Here is a 19,316-nt window from a genome sequence, read left to right on the forward strand (position 1 = left end):
GAGGTTGCCATCCCCTTCAGCTCCTTCAACATTCTCCCTAACTGTTCCAGAGGGGCCCTGACCTCCTTCCAAATCTAGGTTCAGTCTGCTGTTGGTAGAGCCTCTTGGAGGACAGCCATGCTTGGCTCTGTCTGCAAACACAACATAGCATCAGTAATAGTATCAGGTTTTAGTGCCTACCCATGGGATGGGTCCAAGTTGAGCCAGTCACTGGTTAGCCATTCCTTCAGTCTCTGCTCCATTTTTGTCCCTGCATTTTTTTTTTTAGACAGGAGCAATTTTGGGTCAAAAGTTTTGTAGATAGGTAGGTTGGTTCCCCATCCCTCCACTAAGGGTCCTATCTGACTACTGGAGGTGGTCTCTTCAGGTTCTATATCCCCACTTTTGGGCATTCTGTCTAAGGTCACCCACATTGAGTCCTAAGAGCCTCTCCAATCCCAGGTCTCTGGAACTTTCTAGAGATTTCCCCATCCCTGCGCCCCCACTCTCAGCAGCTACATATTTCCATCCATTCTCCTGGCCCTTTGGGCTGCTCTCCTGTTCCTCCCCCATTCCCGATACTGAAAGACCCACAACGTGAGGACTCCCCCACGTTCTGACTCAGGAGAGGCAACACCCCAAATCACTCACAAGAAATGGTCTTGCTGCAAACTGCAAGAGGACTTTTATTTCAAGAGCGCTCTCGGGCTCACATTCATACACCATGCAGGGGTAGAGGACCGTGTTGCCCTGAGTAGCTGGGTAAGGGGGTATTTAAAGGAAGAAACCACAACTCAAGGAGGTGGGGAGGGCGTTGTTGGAAAATACCAAAAATACCAGTTAAGAGTCACGAGGAAGTGCAAAGTCACAAGGAAAAATACCTGATAATTGTGTGGTTATTTCTCAAAACAGTTTCTATGATGCACATTTGCATAGCGGGTTCCACGAATGGTCAGTGTGGTCCTTTTTGAACAAACACTCCCAGAACCCAGGAAGTGGGTGGGTGGAGGAATGTCACTATCTGTTCTATGATTAGCATACCTTGGGGCATTGAATCACAAAGCTCACATTCTCAAGCCTGGACCTAAAGGCCTAGTTTTTATGTTTTTATGTTTTACCTTTTCAATGCTGCCCCCTTTCTCCACTCTCTCTCTTCTTCCACCCAGGTTCCTATCTGCCTCCACCTCCCATGACTATTTTGTCCCCCATTCCTCAGAAAATTGAAAACAGTTCTACCTGAAGACCTAGCTATACCACTCCTGAGCATATACCCAAAAGATGCTCCAACACATAATGTAAGATTTGTGGTAGCTCAAAATGACCAAGGTTGTAAAAAGTTAAGTAAATGTGTTCTTTTCCCAGAATTTGCCTCACTGCAAGGTGTGTCAAGAGATAGTCCTCTGATTGTATAGAAAAGCCCACACATTGTCTCCGGTCCTTACATTTATTCACCAAAAGATAGTTCTCTGATTATATAGAAAAGCCCACACAATGTCTCCAGTCCTTAAGCTTATCCACCAAGAAATAGTTCTCTGATTATATAGAAAGGCCCACACAATGTCTCCAGTCCTTAAGCTTATCCACCAAGAGATAGTTCTCTGATTGTATAGAAAAGCCCACACAATGTCTCCAGTCCTTAAGTCTGCCCCCTGATGTCACTAATGTTAACCAATGACAAACGGCACAAAAAAATGTATAAAATGTGTGTGTTTTAGCTACTCAGGGTCGCTTCTATTCTGATTTCAGAACTACCCCAGCATGCTGTATTAATAAACCTCTTGCTTTTTGCATCAATCTCCATCTCTGTGTCTCTGTGAGTGGGACATCCTGGACATAAGGCTTTTTGGGTCTTATAATAACAAGGACACATGCTCCACTATGTTCATAGCAGCATTAGTTGTAATACCCAGAAACTGGAAGCAACCCAGATGTCCCTCAACTGAAGAATGGATACAGAAAATGTTGTTCATTTACACAGTAGAATACTATTCAGCTATTAAAACAAGGACATCATGAATTTTGGGGCTGGATTACAACAGAGGTCTAGTTCACTATTATCATTGTAAAGAGCATGGCAGCATGCAAGCAGACATGGTACTATTGAAGTTAGTTCTATATTTGAATCCACAGGCAGTAGAGAGACAGTGGGCCTAGCTTGAGCTTCTGAAACCTCAAAGCACATCCCCATTGACACACTTCCCCCGAACACCACCACACCTACTCCAACATTGCAAAAGCCCCTAATCCTTCTCAAGTAGCAGCACTCTCTGCTGACAAAGCATTCAAATATATGAGCTGATGGGGGTCATTCTTATTCAAACCACAACAGTTATCACTGCTAACATCACTTATTTTTTACTTTTGTAAAATGAAAGCGTGAAGCCAGACATAGTCATTCATGGCTCACACTGATAATCTTAACACTCAAGGAGCTGAGAAAGGAGGACTTCACTGAGTTTGAGACCATCCTGGGCTGTAATAGTGAGACACTGTCTCAAAAAACAAAGAAGGAGAGAGAGAGAGAGAGAGAGAGAGAGAGAGAGAGAGAGAGAGAGAGAGAGAGAGAGGAGAAGAAGAAGAAGAAGAAGAAGAAGAAGAAGAAGAAGAAGAAGAAGAAGAAGAAGAAGAAGAAGAAAGGGAGAGAGGGAGGGAGAGAGGGAGGGAGGGAGGGAGGGAGGGAGGGAGAGAGGAAGGGAGAAAAAGTATGGGAACCATTGTGATTTTTCTATGAACCCTCTAAAATATGGCAAAGATGGTTTTAAGTATATAAAATATTCTGAAAGATTTATTTAATTTTCCCTATTCTTAGGATCTGATTGAAAGAAGGCAAGCATCAAAAAAGCTGCCAAAGGAGATTGAGACAATCAAGATAGAATCAAAAGTACCCCACCAGAAACATCAGGTTATATATTTAATCAAATGTCAAGAAAATATTTAAAGTAATAAAGAGGTTATCATGATAGTAAAGTATGTTGGTTCTTTTACAGATCAGGAACAAGAAGCCTTTGTTTGTTCTTTTCTAACATAGTCAAGGATGTAATAAAGTCGACATAAAGCTCAGGAAATGGTTGCACACAATATCCCTGAGATGTAGAAATCAAAATTAATTCCTTCTACTATAGGCAAAGGTAGTAAACCAAGAAAATACAGCAATCAAAGCTGAGTACACATTGCTAAGATTTTTACACATTTCATACTTTTAAGGCAAGTATTACAAGCCAGGGCAAATAAAATGCACTTTCCAGGTTTTGTATTTCATCACCTCCTCCATCATAATTGGGGAAAAAAATGGACAATTTAAAGTCAGATCTTTTGACCCAATTATAATGGTGCACAATTGTAATCTTACCATTTGAGAGACTGGGGCAGGAGGATTTCCATGAATAGGCCAACCAAGTATTAGTAAGATGAGAGGAGGGAAAGAAAATATGTAATCTTGCATCCAAAGTCAGCGCTAATTTGACTATAGTATTAAGATGTTGGCCAGGAACCAGGAAGCCCGTATGGGTCTGAGTTCGGTCTTTTGCATATATGATATGGCCGTGTATCTTGGTATTCTTGTGGGACTCATAACATGGAGGCAGGGCCTGTCTCTGACCCTGTTGCCTTCCTTTGGGACTCTTTTCCTCATACTGGGTTGCCTTATTCAATCTTATTAAGAGAGGAGGTGTGTAATCTTACTGCAACTTGCTGTGCCATGGCTGGTTGATATCCATGGGAGGACTGCCCTTTTCTGAGAGGAAATGGAAGAGAGGTAGATAACAGGCAGAATGGGCTGGGTGAGGGCTGGGATGAGAGGAGAAACTATGATTGGGATGTAAACAAACAAACAAAAATTCTAAAATACAGACAAAATGATGCTGGGTGGGGAATTAAGCTCAGCAGTAAAGCACTTTCTAACATACGGAAGACCTTGAATTCAATATCTGTATCAGAAATTCCAGTATCAGAAATAAATTCAATTAAAAGATAGACTGGGGAGGAAATAATGCTCATGATTACTCTCTTTAGTATGTTGAATTGCCTCTATTTTCATTTCTTCTTTTTCTTAGAGGTACTGGGCACGGACCAAATTCAAGGCCTCATGCATGGTAAGCAACAAGCTCCACGGTGAACTGAATCTTCAGCTCCTCCATCTTTATTACTAATGTAGCATTTAGAGTCAATCCACATGCACAAAGTCCACAGCAAGGCCCAAGAGTATATAAAAAGGGGTCCGGGTATGTTGTGGATAGCCCTGGTTCAGTATTTACTGCTGTGTACTTCTCTTGGGAGTATTTGCTTCTTTTTGTTCTAGATCTTTCAGGTGTCCTTATAAATAATTGCTATGAGAGCTCTTCAATTTGGTGTTAATTCTGTTCTCCTGTGAGTGGTTGTGAACAAGGAATAAGTCAGCACTCCGGTGATTTCCTGTAAACCTGCTTCCCACCTTAATTTGTAAAATAAAGGAGAGCTGATGATTGGGTAGATAAAGGGAAGATGGAGCAGAAGGTGGAGAGAGAGAAGAAGGAGAAAATGGAAGAGGGAGGGGATGGAGAGGAGGAGGAGGAGGAAGAAGAAGAAGAAAAGCAGAGCAGAATCACATGGCCTGGAGAAACTGCAAGTTCTAAGGGGTCTCATAGATGGAGGGGATGGTAGTGTAGCGATAGATCTGCCCAATCTAGGCACACAGCATGTAATCATATTAACTGTGTTGTGTTTTCATTGCCGGGCATATTTGGGAGGAGATTTACCACAACACAGGTACTAGAAGGAGAAGGAGAAAGAAAAAGAGGAGGAGGAGGTGAAGGAGGAGGAAGAGGAGGAGGAGGAAGCAACACTGAAAGCTGCTGAATTGAGGCAGAAGTACCTGTTGTGGAAAGAAAGGCACATGCAGAATTGTGGGTTTCTGTTATAGTTTCTTATAGTACAGTCCCAACTACTCACACTAAGTAACTGACTTGCAAGGGGGGCTTTGGGGTAGGTAACTGAGAACTTGTGCATGAGCATTTTAGAACACAAACAATCCCCAATTGAGCTTTCTGTAGCAGTACATTGCAATCATTCCTTAATTGTCAAAAGGGAACTCAGGCGTTGAGGTGGTCCAAAGACACAGTGTCCTCATGGCATGTAAAGTGAGCAGAAATTTATCAATGTGGGGCTGCGTATGGCCTTTATGTGATCCAGATACCCCATGGTGATGCATTCCTCAACTCAATAAACTATAATTCCCTAATTGAAAGCTGCTTTGAGATTTATAATGATCTATAAACTGACCTATTCTAAAATATAGCTACTACTGAAATAAAATAAAAGGGGGTCTTTTAGAATAAGAAATGTTTATTTTTAAAAGAGACCCATCTTAAATAAACAATTACATAAATAATAGTGATTGGCATGTCATGGTCCTAGTTTTGTATTAATCTTTATTATTAGATAGATACCGATCTTCAGACAGAAAGCCTCGGCTTACATCAACATCTTCAAAGGCAGTGGCGCTCGCTGATGCTCAGAAAATGCCTCTCTCGGTCGTGGAGTTTCTTTTGACCTCAGTTTCTGAATGATCATTCTAGAGCCTTTTCCCAAGGCATAATACATTATTTTTTCTATTAACCTTCTTATTAGTTATCACTTTTTCCTCCTACTTCATTGACCACATGGAGAGCAGCAAGTGAGAATCTCATCAACTTTTAATTCACACCAACCTCCTGCTCTAACACTGCCACTCTCAGTCTCTTTCTTAAAGTGTCAGAAGAAATGAGTCTCATTTAGTACAGCTCTGTGTTCATGTGCTATATCACATACTTATTTATTTCCTCAAGGAACATTAACCCAGTGTTTGCCTCCTTCTGATAACTATCCCATACTATAGAGAGGAAGAAGACTCACAAACTCAGAATGTCACAACTCACAAGTTTCCTCTTCCAGGATACATAAGCAAAAAAAAAATTGATGAGGTAGCAGGGGACAATGGAGGTGGCCGCAAGTTAAGCAGGAAAGTTCAATTATTCAGTTTATGAGTCATAATACTTGCTAGGGGTCAATTTTCAGTGATGTGAAGCTACCTTCGTGACTACTACTCGCTTTGGTAGCTCCTCACCTGTGCCCTTCACTGATGCTCCTATGAGGAAGCACTCATCCATGCTCCTGTATCCCTCATCCATGCTTCTATAAGTAACCCTTCACTCTGAATGATCGCTTTCAATGAATACTCCTTTGAGTAACCTCTCATACACTCCTATATATAACCACTTACCCATTCTCTGCTGTGGGACCTTAATGGCTCAGGATTATGAAGGAAGGGTTGAGGACAGCTTCAACCCCGAATACCTCAGATAAGAACAGCTTCACTCCTCATTTGACCTTTTAACCCCCTCGTTGTTGCCCCCCCACACACACCCTAGAGCCCCTAAGTATGCAAATGAAGTGTCTTCCAACACTCCTGCCCTAGCCAATAATACACAGCCACACACACATACACACTCAGAGACCCTGGCCACCTCTCCAGAGACATAAATACTCCACTCCCCCTCTCCCTAGTAAACTGGCCCAGTTCTCCAAAGCTGTTCTTGAGTGTGTACTCAGCTGTTCCTGGGTGTATGTTCTTTGCCTGCACACTCACTGCCAACTGAGATCCTGTCTGCACCCACCTGCCTGGTTAAGCTTCCCTCCCTCCAGTCCATCCCAGTGAGCAAAGGATCTGACGACCCCAAAGCAAAGTCAAGCAGGCACTCCTACAATAACCCCCCATACTAATGACTCCTGTCAGTGACACCTCACCTGTGAGTAAGCCCTCAACCATGCTCTCATGGATGTAGCATAGCATCCAAAAAAAATCCACTGATTCACCAGGCTAGATTTAGGTAAGCTTGCTTTGTTGCCACACCTAGACATGTGTCAAGACATGTGTCTTGAGTGAAATTCTGGCCTTCACAGGAGAAGCCATGCAACAGCCTTTTTGTTTCCATCAAGAATTGGTGGGTAGGGGAGTGTGGGGGGGAGTGTATTGGGGACTTTTTGGATAGCATTGGAAATGTAAATGAGGAAAATACCTAATAAAAAATTAATTAAAAAAAAAAAGAATTGCCTTCAAATGGTCATGTTCTTGTTACTGTTGTTGTTGTGTTGTGACTAAATACACTTCATTTGGTTTCATAGTGGTATTTTCCACTAAAGACCATTGACTTAGTAGCAAATCTTATCAGTACTATATCTTTCAAGAGTGTTGATCTTTAATCCCAGCACTTGGGAGGCAGAGGCAGGCAGATTTCTGAGTTCGAGGCCAGCCTGGTCTACAAAGGGAGATCCAGGACAGCCAGGGATTTACAGAGAAACCATGTCTCAAAAAAACAAAAACAAAAACAAAACAAAACAAAAAGTGTTGATCTACTTTTTTTTTTAACATTCTCTAGAAATTTACAGTAAGTTTAACAAGTTCTCAGAACAAAGAAACAAATAAAAATCAGTTGGAATTTTCCTGGGTGTTCTTTCATTTGGTGGCTGTAATAAAAATACTCTTGACAAAAAGAAACTCGGGAAGAAAAGGGTTACTCTAGCTCACACTTCCGGTCTGCAAGAACTGAAGCAGAAACCAGAAAGGTTGGCTGCTGGCTTGCTCACTGACTTTAGTTTTCTTACATAACACAGACCCACCTGCCCAGGGATGGAACCACCTACACTGGACTGGGCCTTCCTACATTAGTTAGCAATCAAGAAAATGTTCCACGGACATGCCTGCATACCAATCTGACCTAGGTAATTCTGCAGCTGAAATTCTCTCTTTCCAGATGACTCTGAGTTGTCTGAAATTGAAAATAATCGAGGAAACTGGGATTGCATTGAGTGTCTATACTGATGTGAGAAGAAATCACATGACAATATTGACGTTTCCACCATTTAAACAAAGTATGACTATTTCTACACTCAAGTCTTCTTTAATGTTGTCACAGTTTACATATATTTGTTTCTCTATAATTCCTGGGCACCTGTGCTTAGATTTCTTTCTAAGTACCTGATGTTTTATCCTGTTATCTATGAGAACACTTTAAAGCTTTAAAATTTTTTTTCTTTTTTTTCTTTCTAGTTATTTAATTTATGAAGATTTTTGAAATTATTCAAAATTTCACTTATTTGTTGAGAAAACAGAATCTTTCCATTACAGGATTATTATTTTTAGTGTCTTTTTTTCTTTTTTTACTAGATATTTTCTTTATTTACATTTCAAATGCTATCCCAAAAGTTCCCTATACCCTCCCTCCGCCCTGCTCCCCTACCCACCCACTCCCACTTCTTGGCCCTGGCATTCCCCTGTACTGGGGCATATAAAATTTGCAAGACCAAGGGGCCTCTCTTCCCAATTGATGGCCAACTAGGCCATCTTCTGACACATATGCAGCTAGAGACATGAGCTCTGGGGGTACTGGTTAGTTAATATTGTTGTTCTACCTATAGGGTTGCAGATCCCTTTAGCACCTTGGGTACTTTCTCTAGCTCCTCCATTGGGGACCCTGTGTCACATCCAATAGCTGACTGTGAGCATCCACTTCTGTGTTTGCTAGGCCCTGGCATAGTCTCACAAGAGACAGCTATATCAGGGTCCTTTCAGCAAAATCTTGCTGGCATATGCAATAGTGTCTGGGTTTGGTGGCTAATTATGGGATGGATCCCCAGGTGGGGCAGTCTCCAGATGGTTCATCCTTTGTCTTAGCTCCAAACTTTGTCTCTATAACTCCTTCCATGGGTATTTTGTTCCCTATTCTAAGGAGAAATGAAGTATCCACACGGTGGTCTTCCTTCGTCTTGATTTAAAAAAAAATTCTAAGAGTTTAATAACAAAACAGAAAACTCGGCTTCTTTTCTATACTGATTTTTGTATCTAGAAATACCGGTGAAGTCACTTAGGATCTGTAAGTATAAGTTGTAGACTGTTCAATCATCTGCAATGATTACATCTTACACAAATACTTAGTTCCATTATTAAAACCTGAACCTTTTTTTGTTTTTGTCTTATCCCACTGCACAGTATTGAGCAGAAACCTTAACTGACACTAGCCTTTCCCCCCGGCCCCATGCTCACCATGAAGAAGTCCTAACAAGTCACCATTAATTACACCTTGCTGTTTCCTGATTTTTCTTGCTTCTCTAGAAAACCTGTGTCTGTCTCCTTTCAAGTGTCATCTTTCCCAGCCTAAGTTCCCTGTCTCTCTACCCACGCATTTCATTAGAGTGTTGTTTATTCATAGTTGATTCTAAGGGGATGCTTTGATATTTTCTGTAGTCAGTTACAGGAACTCACACAGTGTCTAGCACAGAAAGAAATCAGGCAAAGAGCTAATGGATGAGTGCTTGCAGGGTGCGGTGTGGTTGTCTTTCTTTCCTGGGGATGCTTTTGGTGTACTTGCTCCATCCTCATAGCATAGCCAATGTTTTCATTTAAAAGGGGGAAATTCGAGGAACAGACTGAATGGAATTCATTATAAAGTGTTACAAACCAGGAAGAAACTAACTGTGGGCAATGTGTGTGGTTTCCCTTCTCCCAGAGGGAAGGCCTATAAATCCTCACTCTAGTGAACATCAGGGAGGCCAGAAGGCTTGCATCTGCCAACCAAATATACATGGAAAAATGCACAAATCACATCCAAACAGAATCTTTGAAAAGAAAACCATGTTTTTGTTGTTGTTGTTGTTGTTATATTTTTATTTTGTTTTGTTTTGGTTTGGTTTGGTTTGCTGTTGTTGTTGTTGTTCCTATCAATAGTCATACCTAATGAATAAGAGTCATTTTCCAGCTCTTGGCTTCTCCTTCAGTCTGGGTTCCATGGCAATTGCAGTGGGGAGCAAAATCAGCAGTAACATAACAACAGGGAACATGAGCCAGAGAGAGCTGATTCTTACTGATATAAACCATTGTGCCTTGAAGACTTGAAGGTTTACTTTCTGCCCCAAGTACATTACAACCTAAACTTGGAGGTCAGCTTCTCTGTTCCTCTGAAGTGCACAATTGCAGTTAACTCAGATCATCTCTTACTGTTCAATTTTATGTGAATCTGTACGTGAAGGATGAGACTATGTGTGCGCATCTCTCTACACATGCAGAGGTGACAGGAGGTAAGAGGAGGACCTCACTTGTCATGACCATTCACTCTTTCCCTTTCCCTATGAAGACAGGTCTCTCACTAACGCCTGGAGCCAACAAGCTCCAGCAATCCTAATGTCCCTGTACCCAATTGCCCTTCTAGTGTTGGGGTTACAGTCACAGGCATGGTCACACATGTTTTTTTTTTATATCGGGTCTAGAATTTGAGTTCAGCTACTCATGCTTAATGCTCTTGTCCATTGACGCATCTCCCTCAGCCTCATTTAAAAACTTAACACTTACTATTTAGTGATATATAAGATCTCTCTATTGAAATAAATGAGTACCCTTTAGCTTTCCAAAATTAAGTTCAAAGTGTGTAAGTAAGGCAGAAGCTGCCAGTTGTCTAGTAAAATATGCATATGCTTATGTTGCCCTTATAGGCCCACAGTATTCATAAAGACCATATTCCTATAGCCTCAATATTAACAGGGACAATATCCTAGAGCCTTAATGTTAACAGGAGCAATGTCTTAGAGTCTTACTGTTTACAGGAGTACTACTTCTAGCTAACTCATTAACTTTCACAGATCCCTTGCACAAAACTCAGTCTGATAAAAAAGAAAACCAGCAGAATACTTCTAAGTAGAGATTCTGGGAAATTGTTTTTCCGACAAGTGGGACAGGCTTCTGCTTCGTGTCATTTGCCTTGTGCTTTTCCTAATTATTCTTTTACTCTTCTCCTTTTTTATTAGATATTTTCTTTATTACATTTCAAATGCTATCCCGAAAGTTCCCTATACCCTCACCCCATCCTGCTCCCCTACCCACCCACTCCCACTTCTTGGCCCTGGCATTCCCCTGTACTGGGGCATATAAAGTTTGCAATACCAAGGGGCCTCTCTTCCCAGTGATGGCCGAAAAGGCCATCTTCTGCTACATATGCAGCTAGAGATATGAGCTCTGGGGATACTGGTTAGTTAACCCCTTCAGCTCCTTGGTTGCTTTCTCTAGCTCCTCCATTGGGGGCCCTGTGATCCATCCAATAGACAAATGTGAGCATCCACTTCTGTATTTGCCAGGCACTAGCAGAGCCTCATACAAGACAGCTATAACAGGGTCCCTTCAGCAAAATCTTTCTGGCATATGCAATAGTGTCTGGGTTTGGTGGCTGATTATGAGATGGATCCCCAGGAGGGGTAGTCTCTGGATAGTTCATCTTTTCCTCTTAGCTCCAAACTTTTGTCTCTGTGACTGCTTTCATGGGTATTTTGTTCCCTAAGGAGGAATGAAGTATCTACCCATTGGTCTTCCCTCGTCTTGATTTTCTTGTTTTGCAAATTGTATCTTGGATGTTCTATGTTCCTGGGCTAATATTCCACTTATCAGTGAGTGCATACCATGTGTGGTTTTTTGTGATTGAGTTACCTCACTCAGGATGATAACCTCCAGATACATCCATTTGTCCAAGAATTTCATAAATCCATTGTTTTTAATAGCTGAGTCGTACTCCATTGTGTAAATGTACCACATTTTCTGTATCCATTCTTCTGTTGAGGGACATCTGGGTTCTTTCCAGCTTCTGGCTATTATAAATAAGGCTGCTATGAGCATAGTGGAGCATGTGTCCTTCTTACCGGTTCGGACATCTTCTGGGTATATGCCCAGGAGAGGTATTGCGGGATCCTCCCGTAGTACTATGTCCAATTTTCTGAGGAACCTCCAGACTGACTTCCGGAGTGGTTTTATAAGCTTGCAATCCCACCAGCAGTGGAGGAGTGTTCCTCTTTCTCCAAATCCTTGCCAGCAACTGCTGTCACCTGAATTTTTGATCTTAGCCATTCTGACTGGTGTGAGGTGGAATCTCAAGGTTGTTTTAATTTGCATTTCCCTGATGATTAACGATGTTGAACATTTTTCAGGTGCTTCTCAGACATTCGGTATTCCTCAGTTGAGAATTCTTTGTTTAGCTCTGTGTACCCCACTTTTTAATGGGGTTATTTGAATTTCTGGAGTCTAGCTTCTTGAGCTCTTTGTATATATTGGATATTAGTCCCCTATCAGATTTAGGATTGGTAAAAATCCTTTCCCAATCTGTTGGTGGCATTTTTGTCTTATTGACAGTATCTTTTGCCTTACATAAGCTTTGCAATTTTATGAGGTCCCATTTGTCAATTCTTGATCTGACAGCACAAGCCATTGCTGTTCTGTTTAGGAATTTTCCCCCTGTGCCCATATCTTCGAGGCTTTCCCCCACTTTCTCCTCTATTAATTTCAGTGTCTCTGGTCTTATGTGGAGGTCTTTGGTCCACTTAGACTTGAGCTTTGTACAAGGAGATAAGAATGGATCAATTCTCATTCTTCTACATGATAACCGCCAGTTGTGCCAGCACCATTTGGTGAAAATGCTGTCTTTTTTCCACTGGATGATTTTAGCTCCCTTGTCAAAGATCAAGTGACCATAGGTGTGTGGGTTCATTTCTGGGTCTTCAATTCAATTCCATTTATCTACCTGTCTGTCACTGTACCAGTACCATGCAGGGTTTTTTTGTTTTTGTTTTTTTGTTTTTTTTTTTTTTTTCACAATTGCTCTGTAGTACAGCTTAAGGTCAGGCATGGTGATTCCACCAGAGTTTCTTTTATCCTTGAGAATAGTTTTTGCGATCCTAGGTTTTTTATTTTTCCAGGTGAATTTGCAAATTGCCCTGTATATCCCAGTGAAGAATTGAGTTGGAATTTTGATAGGGGTTGCATTGAATCTATAGATTGCTTTCGGCAGGATAGCCATTTTTAGTATATTAATCCTGCCAATCCATGAGCATGGGAGATCTTTCCATCTTCTGAGATCTTATTCAATTTCTTTCTTCAGAGACTTGAAGTTCTTATCATACAGATCTTTCACTTCCTTAGTTAGAGTCACACCAAGGTATTTTATATTATTTGTGACTATTGTGAAGGGTGTTGTTTCACTAATTTCTTTCTCAGTCCATTTATCATTTGTATAGAGAAAGGTCATTGATTTATTTGAGTTAATTTTATATCCAGCTACTTCACTGAAGCTGTTTATCAGGTTTAGGAGTTCTCTGCTGGAACTGTTGGGGTCACTTATATATACTATCATATCATCTGCAAAGAGTGATATTTTGGCTTCTTCCATTCCAATTTGTATCCCCTTGATGTCCTTTTGTTGTCAAATTGCTCTGGCTAGAATATCAATTACTATATTGAATAGGTAGGGAGAAAGTGGGCAGCCTTGTCTAGCACCTGATTTTAGTGGGATTGCTTTGAGTTTCTCTCCATTTAATTTGATGTTGGATACTGGTTTTATGTAGATTGCTTTTATTATGTTTAGATATGGGGCTTGAATTCCTGATCTTTCCAAGACTTTTATCATGAAGGGGTGTTGGATTTTGTCAAATGCTTTCTCAGCATCTAAGGAGATGATCATGTGGTTTTCATCTTTGAGTTTCTTTATATCGTGGATTCAATTGATGGATTTCTGTATATTAAACCATCCCTGCATCCCTGGAATAAAGCCTACTTGGTCATAATGGATGATCGTTTTGATGTGTTCTTGGATTCGGTTTGTGAGGATTTTATTGAGTATTTTTGCATCAATATTCATAAGGGAAATTGGTCTCAAGTTCTCTTTTTTTGTTGGATCTTTGTGTGGTTTATGTATCAGAGTAATTGTGGCTTCAGAGAATGAAATGGGTAGAGTACCTTCTGTTTCTATTTTGTGGAATAGTTTTAGGAGAGTTGGAATTAGGTCTTCTTTGAAGGTCTGATAGAACTCTGCACTAAACCCATCTGCCCCTGGGCTTTTTTTTGGTTGGGAGACTATTGATGACTGCTTCAATTTCTCTAGGGGAAATGGGACTATTTAGATCGTTAATCTGATCCTGATTTACCTTTGGTACCTGGTATCTGTCTAGGAAGTTGTCCATTTCATCCAGGTTCTCCAGTTTTGTTGAGTATAGCCTTTTGTAGAAGGATCTGATGATGTTTTGGATTTCTTCAGGTTCTGTTGTTATGTCTCCTTTTTCATTTTTTATTTTGTTAATTAGGATACTGTCCCTGTGCCCTCTAGTTAGTTTATCTATCTTGTTGATTTTCTCAAAGAACCAGCTTCTGGTTTGGTTGATGCTTTGAATAGGTTTTTTTTTTGTTTCTACTTGGTTGATTTCAGCCCTGAGTTTGATTATTTCCTGCTGTCTACTCCTCTTGGGTAAATTTGCTTCCTTTAGTTCTAGAGCTTCTAGGTGTGCTGTCAGGCTGCTAGTGTATGCTCCCTCTAGTTTCTTTTTGGAGGCATTCAGGGCTATGAGTTTTCCTCTTAGGACTGCCTTCATTGTGTCACATAAGTTTGGGCATGTTGTGGCTTCATTTTCATTAAACTCTAAAAAGTCTTTAATTTCTTTATTTCATCCTTGATCAAGGAATCATTGAGTAGAGTGTTGTTCAGTTTCCATGTGAATGTTGGCTTTCTATTATTTATGTTGTTATTCATAATCAGCCTTAGACCATGGTGATCTGATAGGATGCATGGGATAATTTCAATATTTTTGTATCTGTTGAGGCCTGTTTTATTACCAATTATATGGTCAATTTTGGAGGAGGTACCATGTGGCGCTGAGAAGAAGGTATATCCTTTTGTTTCAGGATAAAATGTTTTAATTAAATCCATTTGTTTCATAACTTCTCTTAGTGTCCATGTGTCTCTCTTTAGTTTCTGTTTCCAGGATCTGTCCATTGGTGAGAGTGTGGTGTTGAAGTCTCCTGCTATTATTGTGTGAGGTGCAATGTGTGCTTTGAGCTTTACTAAAGTTTCTCTAATGAACGTGGCTGCCCTTGTATTTGGGTGTTCTTCCTAATTATTCTTGGACATGTCTGGAGACTCAGTAGCCACCTTGTGTTCCTGAAGTCATCAGCTATTACAGATGGAGGGGAGAAAGCTAGAAGATATCTTGAAAGAACTTCTTTAAAAAATACCATATATAGGCTAGCCAGTTCTAAACTTTTCATCATTAGAAAAATAAAACCCATCTATGTCTACTCTGTCAGACCCACTCTTTTCGAATTTTCTACCATGTGGTAGGAATAATACTGAGCTGCCATTGTATATGTGCTGCATGAGTCAAGCTTTCCCAACATCAATAGGCATGACTTTTTCAGCCTGACACTTCTTCACTGAGAAAAGTTGATGCCTTGTAGGATTTTAGGCAGTATCTTTAGCTTTTACCTACTAGGACATAATAACAACTCTGGCAGCTGTGCATTTGCTTTCTATCACTATAGTAGACCCAGGAGAAAACCAACATATACAGAGCAAAGTGTCAGGACCGGGTTGGGGCAGGGCACACCTTTAATCTCAGCATTCAGGAGGCAGAGGCAGGTAGATCTCTGCATGTTCAAGGCCAGCCTAGTTTAAGAAGCAAGTCCAGGATAGCCAGGGCTGTTCCACAGAGAAACCTTGTCTCAAAAAAAAAAAGGCATCCCCCAAATGGTAGGAATATTTGGGAGAGGAAAACCTCTAACCTCACAGCAAAAGGCAAAAGAAGGAAGGAGTCCTGTAGTCCCCCAGTGTCCTTCAAGAACCCAAGTTCAAAGGTCTAAAGTCCTCCCACTTGTCCCCATCCCTCAGATTCTGCCACTTGCCAGTGGCAACACTCTGGGGATGAATCTTTGACAGTTGGGCCTTTTGAACAGTCAAGAACATTAACAGAGTAAATTGTAGAAACAAAAATGTCTGCCGATATTGCCGATTTTCCCTGCTTGATGTGCCCTGAGCAGTATTTTCTGTATGCCCTTCAGAACCAACTTTAAATGTCATCATGTGATGACAGAGGACCCCTTTACTTCTCAAGGCCTGTTCTTTATTTTGAGCAGCTAAAGGGATAACACAAATAAAAGAGAAAAGTCTTTGAACAAAGCTTAAGACGCAAATGACTCAGCACGTTAATACTTAAAGACACTTAAAAGAAAACGGATTAATTAAAGCATAACATCCTGCCTCACACAGAATCCTTCATTTACATCTTCAAGACACTTCACCAAAATTGTGACGACGTTTGTGGCACTTTTGTGTCCAGTAAAAGTGCTCTTTTTGAATGGGAAAAAATTCTTTCCCAGATGCCCTCAAATAATACCACTGATGAAACTGTTCTGAGCCCAGTGATGCTCCAGGCAGGAGCCTGCTCTACTTTCTGTGCTGTGCCAAGACACCCTGACCCAAAAGCAATGTAGAAAGAGGAAAGGAAAGGGTTTCTTTGGCCCAGTATTCTGACAGCCCATTAGTGCAGGTAGATCAACTCAGCTAGTCAGATCACAGCCACAGTCAAGAGCACAAATACATGTTTGCTCCCTGCTTCATGATCAGTTACCATTCTCTATTCTTGCACAGTTCAGGGCCCAGTAAAGATAGTGCAATTTAGGATTTGTCTTTCCATGTCAATTAACAATCAAGACAATTCCACAGACAGGCCTACAGGCCAACCTGAATCTACTTTTCCAGCAAGACTGTCTTCCCAGGTGATATGGTTGTATCAAACTAACAGTTAAAAGTGACCAACTAGGTGCCACACTGTGAACCTATAAGCAGGAACGCTCATGTTTTCCAGCACTTTCCCTCCCCTCCTGCTTCAACAGAGTGCTAGGAAATGTCATTAGCGTCAGTTTCTAGTACCCAAAAGAGAATTCTGAGAAGTGGGGTTAGCACACTGAGGGCTTAAAAAAAATGGATTTGGCCATTGTGTGAAAGATGTTTAGCACTCCCATTGACGAAGACAGAAGAGGTCCTCAGGCCTAACAGCACACATAAGGTAAGGCATCCCTACCTACTTTGTACCATCACATCAACATGTTTCAGTTGGCTTCTGTGATTCTCACTCAAGGCTCCCTTTCAGGCTTCTCCCATCTCTCTGTTTCCCTGTACCTGTACCTTCAGGCTCCTCTCCCAGATCCTAATTTATTCTGATAATCCTGGTGCACCACATTGTGCTCCAAACAACATAACTGTTGAGAAGGCTAAACCAATTTCAGACCAGGCAACACTCTCCTTCCTAGTGCACCTTAGACCAATGACGTGTCATGGAGACTGGAGAAAGGCCACCCCAGTTCTTGTGACCATCCTGGACCAGCTCTCTGGTTCTTATCACTTAGCTCCCAGGAAAGATGGCTTACCCACCTAGTCTCTGCTGTGTCTACACGTTATAAAGAAACAGGTAGGTTAGACAAGGTTCAAGTGTCTATAGAATCCTGGAGTCAGGGGTCATGAAGGCTTTTGACACAGTCATTCAGTGCCCTTTACCTTATTGGACCATTTGCACACCAGGCTCCCTTTACCAGAGGCCTGCCCAGTGGAATTGTTATACTGGAGAGGTGGCCATATCACTTCTATATGCCCATTTCATGGTGGGAAATCCAAGGGCAGGCCCTGAAAACATTAAGGTCAATGCAGGTAGCTCCAAAACAGACTTAGGACCCTTCCCCAGAACAGTTAGACCTGCACATTTTATGACTTTTTTTTCTGTAGGCCAGGCTTGTCTATAATTCTCCTGCCTCCACCTCTAAAGTACTGGAATTACAGATATACAACAGCATACTCAACTTGCTCATAACTGTCTAAATCAAAATAACCCCTTGCCCTCCAGAAACCTCTATTCTCCTGGATTAGACATGATAATAATAATATAAATTGGGGGGACTCAAGTAGTAGAATACATGAAAGCAGAAGGGTGAATCATCTGGAAGATGGAAGGAAATTAGCCAAAGTGACATGTATTAGGTATGAAAAGGCCACAATGGAACCCATTACTTTGTGTGTTCCTTTAAAATATTAATTAAAAAATAAAATTAAGTTATATGATTTTAAAGTTGATTGAGGCCATTGCATTTGCTATTGAATATCTTTTAGTGGCAGGGATGGAGAGATATCGCAGGTAAATTGCTTATAATGTAAACATGACAACCTGAATTTAATCTTTAGAACCCATGTTAAAAAAAAAAACAACTAGGCATGGTAGAATGTGCTTATTATCCCAGCACTGGGGAGGTGAAGACAGGAGAATCTCTATGGCTCATTGACCAGTCAACCTGGCTAAAAATGGTGAGTTGTAGGCTAAGGGAAAGATCCTAACTCAAAAAAACAAAGTAGAAAGCTCTTGCAGGAGTTGGCCTCTAGTCATAAACACACACCCCATATATATATATATATATATATAATATATATATAATATATATATTATATATTATATATTTATTATATATATATATATTACAAGTACATACAAATCACCCAAGTACTAGATAATAATAACAACAATAAAGAACAAGAATAGAAAATACCCACTATCTGCCTGGGTTATGAGTTTCTTAGATTTGAGTCCTTTCTCCAATTAGATGGTTATTTTGAAGTTCAGAAAGACTTCCTTAAAATGGTTTCAATCTTTTGTCCTTTAGTCCTTTTATGTGGTGGGCTATATTGATTTACAAGCATTGAATCATCCCTGCATCTCTAGGATGAATCTGACTTGATCATAGTGGGTGATCTTATGATATGCCCTTGAGTTCAGCTTGCAAGTGTTTTATTAAGAATATTGAGTAATTTTTCAGGAACAGGATAGCTACATGTAGAAGGAAAATAGACCCTTATCTCTAACCCTTAACAAAACTCAGTGTCAAATGTACCAAGAACCTAAACATAAGACCTGGTACCCTGAATCTGATAGAGGAGAAAACATGAAATGTGTAGAGGAATTTTAATCCAGCAATTTGACTACTCTGACTGGAATACAGACATGTCTTTAGTACATACCTTTAATTTCTAACAATGAAGATAAGGTTAGTTTATAGAAAGAAGCAGCCATGTTTGAAAGTGATGTCTAACTGAGGGACAGACAAAGTGATGAATCAGAAAAAGATTGGAGAGAATGAGTCTGAAATATGATACAGCTAACTCTCAGGAGAATAGACAGGAAAGAGAGGCTATTTAAGAGCAGTGCAGGAAGAGAAAGAGGAGTTGGAAGTCAGTCAGTTCTGTTCAGTCAGTTAAGTTCAGGCAATGTAGTCAGTTCTGTTTATTCAGTTGGGAGTCAGTTCAGTGAGTGCACTAGAGTTGAGTTTACTCATGAGGTCATGCATTTCAGTGAAGATCAGCAGAGGCAGTGGAAGCCAGAGAATGAGAAGGAACCATAAGATTAGAACAGATTGCCAGAGTTAGTATGCCAAGCAGAGTAATTTAGTGAGAAACTGAGAGAAGCCAGAGTGAATCAGCAGAGGAGTT

At 40.7% G+C, this 19,316-nt stretch overlaps 1 pseudogene; it reads left to right on the forward strand.

Moving 5' to 3' along the window:
• The first annotated feature begins 16,784 nt into the window (after positions 1–16,784).
• LOC115030219 (U6atac minor spliceosomal RNA) lies at positions 16,785–16,899 on the forward strand (annotated as a pseudogene).
• The last annotated feature ends 2,417 nt before the right edge of the window (positions 16,900–19,316 follow it).

This window comes from Mus caroli, unplaced genomic scaffold, assembly GCF_978045245.1.
Source record: "Mus caroli unplaced genomic scaffold, Mus_caroli_1 scaffold_5, whole genome shotgun sequence".
Lineage (NCBI taxonomy): Eukaryota > Metazoa > Chordata > Mammalia > Rodentia > Muridae > Mus > Mus caroli.